Genomic DNA, 9,504 nt, shown 5'->3' with positions numbered 1-9,504 from the left:
CACTGAGCCAGCATTTATCACAGAAATTGTGACATCATTAATGACATCATTGTCAGTGACATCATGGAATACAGTGATGTCACGAATGGTTGACTCAGCATTTGTCACAAAGAAATTGTGACAGCATCAGTGACATCACAGATGTTGCCACGGTGAGTTTATAAATAGAAGCCGTTTCATCCAGCAAGCTGTTTTTTGACAACGCCACGCAGACGCATGCACGCCTCTCGCCCTGTTCGCAGACCCAGGAGACCTCGCAGATTCTCTGCTGTCAGCAGACGTAGGAGAGCTGTCCGACACAGGCACTAGGCAACCGCATTAAACATGTAGCCCAAGCATCAATACAATGCTCGGCTTAATTATTTTAAACATTACAACAGCTAATTAAGTTGTGTTGCTTTTTCTCTTTTTAAAACATTACATGAAACTAGACAGTGCAATTTCCAGAGAAATTTCGGTGTGAATGCTGGCTGTTGAAGGCTGATGCTAAACTGGATTGCTAAACTTCATGCAAGCTCTCATTTCAGCCTCTTAAACAAGCAGTAGATGCTCCTGTCTCTTTAAGCTCCCCCCCTCCTCTCTCCAAAAGCCCACTGTGTTCTGATTGGCCAAGATCCTGAAGCAGGATGATTATGCCTCTCAGCGGTAGAGACAAACTAAGCATAGGAGTTGCCAGTTGTTATTGAGGCTGCAGGTAAATGACCATATATGGAAAACTAGCTCTGTATGACATCATTAAGTGCCAAGAGTGGAGCTTTGGCCACGTTTAACATGAACATCTGACACTGTAACATTATAGATAAGACAGAAAATATAAGAAGCCTAATAAGTCTCCTTTAACGTGTGTGTGTCTGTGTGTGTGTGTCTGTGTGTGTCTTTCTGCGCGCCTGCTGGGACACACAGTTATACATACATGTATCCAACGAAGGTTAAAATCAAGGGCAACTGGACTTGGTTGAAGATACTGGAAGACGTTTCGTCCCTCATCCAAAGGACTTCTTCAGTTCTGACTGACTGGCAGGGAAACTCAGCTATTTAACCTCAGTAGGGTCGTTGGCCCGGGTCCTTTGGCCAGAACGTCTTTCTCTGGTTGGGTGAGTTCCCTATCTGACAAGTTTTTCACCCATCTGTTGTCTGTTTCAAGTGTTGTGGGGTTATTGTCCTTTCTCCTCCAAGACAATTCTCCTGTTCTGTTAGTGCAGCTCGCTCTGGACTGTAGGTTTTGGAATTTCCGGGTCTGTCTTTCTTTGCTCTTGTTGTGCTGAGATAGCTGTGCTTTCTTGATGAAGTCCATGACCTTTCCCAGTGATGTACGGGCAGATATGTTTCTAGTTTGTGGTGTATGTTGTCCATTTCTTTGTTCAGGGCTTCAATTGTGAAGTGTATCTGTCTCACTCTCTCGTTCAGTAGCTGGTGTTGTGCTTTCTCCAGGATTATTCCGGATCTGTGTCCTTTTACCGTGGAGCCTAAGTGTAGGCTGTTGGGAATAAGTTTGTGTTGTCGGCATCTCAGGTTGAATCGTAGATGGTTCCTGTAGTCTGCAATTTTCCTGGCTGGAAACTCAACAAACGTAAACTATTGGCCTCAGGTGAAGATACCAACGATGGTCGTTCAGTCTTGGCCACAGGTAGTCTTAACGACTGTAACGACTGTCGTCACAGCAACAAGGAACACTAACGAACCAGCGGTATCGATGACCCGGGCCAACGACCCCACTGAGGTTAAATAGCTGAGTTTCCCTGCCAGTCAGTCAGAACTGAAGAAGTCCCTTGGATGAGGGACGAAACGTCTTCCAGTATCTTCAACCAAGTCCAGTTGCCCTTGATTTTAACCTTTGTTAGATAACTATGACCTGGATGACTGAGAATCTTAATAGACATCTATACATACATGTGTTCTCCCATTCAGTAAAGTTTAAAGCTCCATGCTTTGAGGGCTCTGTGTGTGTGTGTGTGTTTTTGTGTGTGTATGCTTGAAGAGTTAAAATTGTGTCTGTCAGTGTATTAATGTGCCTGTGTATGTGTTCAGTGAAGAGGACACAAACAGGTGTGCAGAAAATAGCTTAAATTCAGTCCACCAATCAGAACAGAGGACCCAGTCCTTTGATCTTTAATCAGCATAAAACTTCCACAGCAACAGTGAACAAACCATAAAAATATATCAAAACGCTGAATACATCATTAATAGCGTAACTTCTTGTGACCAATTTGCAGTTTAAATCAAGTCTGTAGCTGAAAGAATGCTGAACTGGTGAGCTTTCAAAGTGGAGTAGGTATGAGGAGGATTTTGACAGTCTCTCCATTCACTTAGAACGGGAAAATGTTCCTGGAAAACCTTGAATATTTTGGAAAGTATTCAAGGGATCAATGACAAAAGTAATAGCACCCCATTTCCCATTGAGCCGAACAACTTGGAGTTTGATTACATGAAAAAAGAAATAAACCTGAAGCCGCATAAACACTGATGAAGAATCTGGAGCGTTCATGGGAGGCTTTCATTACATCGGCCTCATCATGAAGTTCCTTTGATGATGTAATCGATTGTCATCAATCGACATCATCAGTGACATCATAGACGTTGCCACGGTGAGTTTATAAATAGAAGCCGTTACATCCAGCAAGCTGTTTTTTGACAATGCCACGCAGACGCAGACACGCCTCTCGCCTTGTTCGCAGACGCAGGAGACCTCGCAGGTCCTCTGCTGTCCGCAGACGTAGGAGAGCTGTCCGACGCAGGCACTAGGCAACCGCATTAAACATGTAGCCCAAGCATAAAAACAACGCTCAGCTTAATTATTTTGAACATTACAATAGCTAATTAAGTTGTGTTGCTTTTTCTCTTTTTAAAACATTACATGAAAAAAGAAATAAACCTGAAGCCGCATAAACACTGATGAAGAATCTGGAGCGTTCATGGGAGGCTTTCATTACATCAGCCTCATCATGAAGTTCCTTTGATGATGTAATCGATTGTCTCACTGGAGTTGTCACATCATCAGTGACATCATGGATTCCAATGATGTGACATCATCTGTGACATCATCAAACCCTGTTATATCATTAAACACTGAGCCAGCATTTATCACAGAAATTGTGACATCATTAATGACACCATTGTCAGTGACATCATGGAATACAGTGATGTCACGAATGGTTGACTCAGCATTTGTCACAAAGAAATTGTGACAGCATCAGTGACATCACAGATGTTGCCACGGTGAGTTTATAAATAGAAGCCGTTTCATCCAGCAAGCTGTTTTTTGACAATGCCACGCAGACGCATGCACGCCTCTCGCCCTGTTCGCAGACCCAGGAGACCTCGCAGATTCTCTGCTGTCAGCAGACGTAGGAGAGCTGTCCGACACAGGCACTAGGCAACCGCATTAAACATGTAGCCCAAGCATCAATACAATGCTCGGCTTAATTATTTTAAACATTACAACAGCTAATTAAGTTGTGTTGCTTTTTCTCTTTTTAAAACATTACATGAAACTAGTGCAATTTCCAGAGAAATTTCGGTGTGAATGCTGGCTGTTGAAGGCTGATGCTAAACTGGATTGCTAAACTTCATGCAAGCTCTCATTTCAGCCTCTTAAACAAGCAGTAGATGCTCCTGTCTCTTTAAGCTCCCCCCCTCCCCTCTCCAAAAGCCCACTGTGTTCTGATTGGCCAAGATCCTGAAGCAGGATGATTATGCCTCTCAGCAGTAGAGAAAAAATAAGCATAGGAGTTGCCAGTTGTTATTGAGGCTGCAGGTAAATGACCATATATGGAAAACTAGCTCTGTATGACATCATTAAGTGCCAAGAGTGGAGCTTTGGCCACGTTTAACATGAACATCTGACACTGTAACATTATAGATAAGACAGAAAATATAAGAAGCCTAATAAGTCTCCTTTAACGTGTGTGTGTCTGTGCGCCTGCTGGGACACACAGTTATACATACATGTGTTCTCCCTTTCAGTAAAGTTTAAAGCGCGAGGAGAATTTATAATGGCAGCCTATGGAGGAGTTGGCTGGCGCTCTTGTCCTTTGGAAGGGCATAGCGCCAAATCTATAAGTCCGAGGGATTTGATAAGCACATGTGAGGAACCACAACAAAAATACCTACATTTCTAGTATGAAATGATGTTTGAAGAGTTAAAATTGTGGTCAGGGCAGCGAGTTAAAGAGAAATTTTTAAGATGAAATTTCAAGATGCCTGCCCTCTAGCGATGATGTCACCCACTCTAACTCATGCAATACACACCCATTAATCACTGACGTAATTGCTGACGTAATCTGCACTCTGCGCATGCGTTGGCGTCTGTAGCCGCCTGTCGGAAGCTCCGTCTTAAACCGAACTTTTATCCAGTTTTAATCCATTCTTTTTCGTTACCTTTTTTATATCCTTCTTATTTAACTTAAGTTTTTAACTTAAGTTTTACGTGGGTTAAGGATTTTAGTCATCCGACATGGATTTTAAGCTAGATGACCGTAAAAACGCGATCAACGCTACTGATCGCAACAAAGCTCCGGTGACTATGATAGCCGAAATAACTCTGCCCCATGAGGACTGCACACTCCTTAAGAAAGCGAACAAGAAGATTGCTGACCTTATGGAAGACATCCGACGACTTTCAGAGGAACTCAAAGCGAAAGATTCCCTGCTGACTGGCTTTATGGATGCAGCTTCAGTACAAGCCAAACAGATTGTTTCTCTTAGCGCAACCGCTAACATCCAGGACACCGTGTTTTGGGACCCCTCTAGCCTTCCCAGGCTTTCATCCTGCTCGATTCCGAAGCATCAGTCAACCTGGGCTGAAGTGGTGGTCTGTGGCTGCAAGAGAGGCTCGGATGGGGCTGCCTCTCCTCCGCACATCGGCCTCTCCAACCGCTATGCAGCCCTGTCTAACGACACTCCGGTGCTCACACACACACTCCATCCTCAGTCCGCACACAGTGTAGAAGCAGATTCTGCTCAGTCCTGCTCTGGAACCCCACAACCGGCATCTCCTCGTCCTCTTTTCTCCATAACCAGAAACATCCGTTTCTTTAACGCTACCACTCACTGCTTCCCCGGTGCCACCACGGCTGACATTTTATAAAAACTCCAGGACCTGATGCCGTCGCTCCCGTCCTCCATCACAAGAGTGATAGTCCATGTCGGAACAAATGACACAGCTCTTCAGCAGTCTGAGCTGACAAAATCAGTTTTTAACCGTCTTCTTAACTTTTTAAAGCAGTGTGGAAAGTCTGTTTTTGTCTCTGGTCCCATTCCCACAGTTGGTCGCGGTGCTGGCCGCTTCAGTAGACTCCTTGGCCTCCACGACTGGCTCCAGTCCACCTGCAGGGCTCATCGGGTGTGTTATGTGGATAACTTTAATATTTTCTGGCAAAGAATGTCTCTTTTTAAGACAGACGGACTTCACCCAAACAAACGGGGCTCAGAAATGTTAGCTGCTCACATACAGCATGTGGTGCGGTCCACACATGACTTACGTGAATGACTAATCATTCATGCAGCACACCTGGACGCACCACCGCTCACTGAACAGATCTCTGGCTCACTGCCACAAACAACTGTCTCCACCTGCTGGCATGTAAAGCCGTCTGCTCCCAGCGCTGTTCCAAAGACTTCTATTGCTGTCATCATCACGCATAGACCAGTAAACCGAAATGTGCACATCCCACACAGAAATATTAGTAATCTCTTAAGGATTAGGACAACTGCACCAACTCCAGCACCCAGAACAAACTCATTTAAAATGGCTCTCTTCAATGTGAGATCACTTTCAAGTAAGACTTTTATCTTAAATGATTTTATCTTGTCTGCAAATCTAGATTTTATGTTTTTAACTGAATCCTGGTTGCAAATGAATGACTATAGCCAGCTAGCTGAACTGTGTCCGCCTCAATATGATTGTTTTAGTCAACCGAGGGTCAGTGGTCGTGGTGGTGGGTTAGTGAGCGTGTATAAGAAAAATTTAAAATGTCATCAAGTACGCTGTGATGAATTTAACTCCTTTGAAGTTCTCACTCTTAAAGTTGGAGGGCTGCAACCTGTCATATTTGTTATAATTTATCGCCCCCCAAAACCGCCTGGAGGATTTTTATCAGAACTTCCTGAATTTTTATCTACTCTGGTTTTAAATTTTGACAGAATTGTTCTTTGTGGCGATTTTAATATTCATGTTGATGACCCCAACAATGTTAATGCAACTAACTTTTTAAATATGGCCACTTCTTTTAACTTCAAACAACATGTCAAAGGGCAAACACATAACCGTGGTCATACACTGGACTTGGTTTTTACCCTGGGTGTCAGCATTTCCTCTGTGGAATTAGTGGACATGACCATATCTGACCACAGATGTATTGTTTTTAGCTGCGATTCGCCTGTTACTCATGCCGCCTCACCAAGCTCCGTGTGTTCTCGCATCTTTAATGAACAAAGTGTTTCAAAGTTTTGCGCATTCTATCAGAGCCAAAGCCAACACCTGTCTGATTCCAACACCAACAATCTGGTCGATCACTTCGACTGCTTGTCGTCACTAAATATTACTGCTCCTCTAAAGGTTAGGCCTACGTCTAAAGCTAGTAAGCAACCCTGGATAAATGACAGCATTCGCAGCCTAAAAAGGGAATGCAGGAAAGCAGAGCGCAGATGGAAAAAATCCAGTCTCCAAGTCCATTACCTCAGTCTGAAGGATTTATTAATTAACTACAATAACATGGTTAAGGATGCGAGAACACACTATTTTTCTTAACTCATTACTACACATAAACACAATCCCAGGTTTCTGTTTAAGACTGTGGATCAGCTGGTAAACCCAAGCCCTCCTTGTGCCTCAGCTGGAAGTAATGATGACTGTGAATTGTTTTTATCTTATTTTACCAATAAGGTGGTGTCAATCAGAGCCTCTATTACCCCCGCGGCCTCTTACTCAGAGGTCCCTCACCAGCAACAAGAGAGTTTTAACCAGTTTTATCCATCGACTTGTCTGAGCTTTTAAAAACAGTACCACAAATGAGAGTGTCCTCCAGCCCACTTGATGTAATACCTACAAAATTTTTACTGAAAGTAATGGATTCTGTTGGGCCCCATTTGATCTCTGTTTTCAACAGCTCCCTATCTACTGGTTGTGTCCCTGATTATTTTAAAACGGCTTGCGTGAACCCACTTTTAAAGAAACCTGGTTTAGATCCCTCCCTCCCACATAATTTTAGACCAATTTCAAAACTGCCTTTTATTGCAAAGATTCTAGAAAGAATTGTGTCCAAACAGCAGCTCACTGTACTGGAAAATAACAAATTATTTGAAAAGTTTCAGTCTGGTTTTAGGAAGTACCACAGCACTGAGACTGCCCTGCTTAAAGTCACCAATGACCTTTTAATGTCTGCTGATGAAGGCATGTGCTCAGTCCTTGTACTCCTGGACCTTAGCGCTGCTTTTGACACCATTGATCACAACATCATGTTAGACAGACTGAGGCACTGGGTGGGGATCTCTGGTACTGCCCTAGAATGGTTTTCATCCTACCGGTCAAATAGGAAGTTTTGTGTGTCTGTAAACAACTATGTCTCCTCATTCTGTCCAGTTAAATATGGTGTGCCTCAGGGGTCGGTCTTAGGACCCATTTTGTTTTCCTTGTATCCGCTTCCCCTTGGACATATTATCCATAAACATGGCATTTCTTTTCATATTTATGCTGATGACACACAAATATACTTGCCCGTCAGATCCACAGACCCTGGAATGCTGAGTTCATTGAACAACTGCCTTTGTGAAGTTAAAAAATGGATGTCAAATAATTTCCTCCAGCTGAACTCAGACAAAACAGAAATCCTGGTCATCGGGTCTCAGCAGATGGCAAAACAAATACTGCCATCTGCTGGTTCCCTAGTAAATCACATTAAGCATGTGGCAAAGAACCTTGGTGTTTGGTTTGATAGTAATTTAAATTTCGAGCAGCACACCACAAAGCTTGTTCAATCATGTTTTTATCAACTTAGAAATATAGCTAAAATTCGATCTATGTTAACTTTTAAGGACACCGATTTTACACGCCTTCATCTCAACACGCCTGGATTATTGCAAGAGCCTTTTCACCTGCTTAACCCAAAAATCTATTGATCGACTCCAGACTGTCCAGAACTCAGCTGCCCTTAGAAATAAACCTGAAGCCGCATAAACACTGATGAAGAATCTGGAGCGTTCATGGGAGGCTTTCATTACATCGGCCTCATCATGAAGTTCCTTTGATGATGTAATCGATTGTCTCACTGGAGTTGTCACATCATCAGTGACATCATGGATTCCAATGATGTCATGAATGATTGAACCATCATTTCCATTGCAGAAATTGTGACATCATCTGTGACATCATCAAACCCTGTTATATCATTAAACACTGAGCCAGCATTTATCACAGAAATTGTGACATCATTAATGACATCATTGTCAGTGACATCATGGAATACAGTGATGTCACGAATGGTTGACTCAGCATTTGTCACAAAGAAATTGTGACATCATCAGTGACATCACAGATGTTGCCACGGTGAGTTTATAAATAGAAGCCGTTTCATCCAGCAAGCTGTTTTTTGACAATGCCACGCAGACGCATGCACGCCTCTCGCCCTGTTCGCAGACCCAGGAGACCTCGCAGATTCTCTGCTGTCAGCAGACGTAGGAGAGCTGTCCGACACAGGCACTAGGCAACCGCATTAAACATGTAGCCCAAGCATCAATACAATGCTCGGCTTAATTATTTTAAACATTACAACAGCTAATTAAGTTGTGTTGCTTTTTCTCTTTTTAAAACATTACATGAAACTAGACAGTGCAATTTCCAGAGAAATTTCGGTGTGAATGCTGGCTGTTGAAGGCTGATGCTAAACTGGATTGCTAAACTTCATGCAAGCTCTCATTTCAGCCTCTTAAACAAGCAGTAGATGCTCCTGTCTCTTTAAGCTCCCCCCCTCCTCTCTCCAAAAGCCCACTGTGTTCTGATTGGCCAAGATCCTGAAGCAGGATGATTATGCCTCTCAGCGGTAGAGACAAACTAAGCATAGGAGTTGCCAGTTGTTATTGAGGCTGCAGGTAAATGACCATATATGGAAAACTAGCTCTGTATGACATCATTAAGTGCCAAGAGTAGAGCTTTGGCCACGTTTAACATGAACATCTGACACTGTAACATTATAGATAAGACAGAAAATATAAGAAGCCTAATAAGTCTCCTTTAACGTGTGTGTGTCTGTGTGTGTCTTTCTGCGCGCCTGCTGGGACACACAGTTATACATACATGTATCCAACGAAGGTTAAAATCAAGGGCAACTGGACTTGGTTGAAGATACTGGAAGACGTTTCGTCCCTCATCCAAAGGACTTCTTCAGTTCTGACTGACTGGCAGGGAAACTCGGCTATTTAACCTCAGTAGGGTCGTTGGCCCGGGTCCTTTGGCCAGAACGTCTTTCTCTGGTTGGGTGAGTTCCCTATCTGACAAGTTTTTCACCCATC

At 43.3% G+C, this 9,504-nt stretch overlaps 1 long non-coding RNA gene across 1 annotated transcript; it reads right to left on the bottom strand.

Annotated features, from left to right (window-relative positions):
- Positions 1–2,624: 2,624 nt before the first annotated feature.
- On the bottom strand, positions 2,625–9,227 carry LOC119898715. The gene is made up of 2 exons (XR_005443623.1): positions 8,160–9,227; positions 2,625–2,872 (listed from the first exon to the last, which is right to left on the bottom strand). It is a non-coding gene; the product is annotated as an uncharacterized LOC119898715 (long non-coding RNA).
- Between the last annotated feature and the right edge of the window lie 277 nt (positions 9,228–9,504).

Source organism: Micropterus salmoides, unplaced genomic scaffold (genome assembly GCF_014851395.1).
Source record: "Micropterus salmoides isolate LMB-PRFRI ecotype aquatic unplaced genomic scaffold, ASM1485139v1 Ms_hic_scaffold_12, whole genome shotgun sequence".
Classification (NCBI taxonomy): domain Eukaryota; kingdom Metazoa; phylum Chordata; class Actinopteri; order Centrarchiformes; family Centrarchidae; genus Micropterus; species Micropterus salmoides.
The sequence above is the reverse complement of the archived record's forward strand: the minus strand, read 5'-3'. Positions and strand labels throughout refer to the sequence as shown.